Here is a 751-nt window from a genome sequence, read left to right as displayed (position 1 = left end):
TTTTTATTGCTTCTATAGATTTTTCTTCAAATGATGAAACTAATATTCAGCTGCCGGTTTCCAAAAGACAAAAATGATGCTGACTTCTGCAAGGACATTCTTCAAATGCAGGAAAAGGTAAAGCCAAATGGCTTTTTGTGTTCATCATATGTTCTTTGTTGCACAATGAGTTGGTATCTTTCATGACACATTCTTTGTAGAGTTCTTGATTTACTGTGCATTGAAACACTGACTTTCAGGAAAGTATATGTTGTCATTTGTTATCTTAGGAACTAAATGAGCTTAAGAAGCAGTTGCCACCAGGCCAGACTGCCAGGGAGAAGAGCGATGATGCTCCCTGTACACTGGAGGAGGTTGAGAGAGCTCAGAAAGATCTCCTTGAACGTGGCCTTCAAACGGTGAAGAGAAAAACTCATAAAGCAAACAGTTACACAACTACTAATAATATACTAAGTCTGTTAGAAAACCTTTGTTTATAGTGAGAGTTCAATTGGGAAAATGAATGTCTTTTTACAGTCCAGAGGTTTCAGCAAACAGGTGGAGGACTTGTGTCAGCATCTGCTGAGGAAGACCAGCATTTTCTCTCCAGATGAAGCCCAGGATGTGAATCTGTCTCTCATCCGAACTCTTTTATTAGTAGAGAATCATCTTGTGAGCACACAAGAAGCAGACCTAAAAGTAAGCAATACAAGCTGTTGGTTGGCACACCATCGTTTTGACATCTCATCCCTTGTGTCATCATTTGAGGAAC

The 751-nt window shown here is 39.5% G+C and overlaps 1 long non-coding RNA gene across 1 annotated transcript; it reads left to right on the top strand.

Moving 5' to 3' along the window:
• Positions 1 to 17: 17 nt before the first annotated feature.
• LOC147819788 (uncharacterized) lies at positions 18 to 698 on the top strand. The gene is made up of 3 exons (XR_015436517.1): positions 18 to 117; positions 270 to 398; positions 517 to 698. It is a non-coding gene; the product is annotated as an uncharacterized LOC147819788 (long non-coding RNA).
• The last annotated feature ends 53 nt before the right edge of the window (positions 699 to 751 follow it).

This window comes from Seriola lalandi, unplaced genomic scaffold (genome assembly GCF_002814215.2).
Source record: "Seriola lalandi dorsalis isolate HSWRI2012SDOR001 ecotype SW California unplaced genomic scaffold, Sedor1 jcf7180002049654, whole genome shotgun sequence".
NCBI lineage: Eukaryota > Metazoa > Chordata > Actinopteri > Carangiformes > Carangidae > Seriola > Seriola lalandi.
This window is presented reverse-complemented; position numbering and strand designations above follow the sequence as displayed.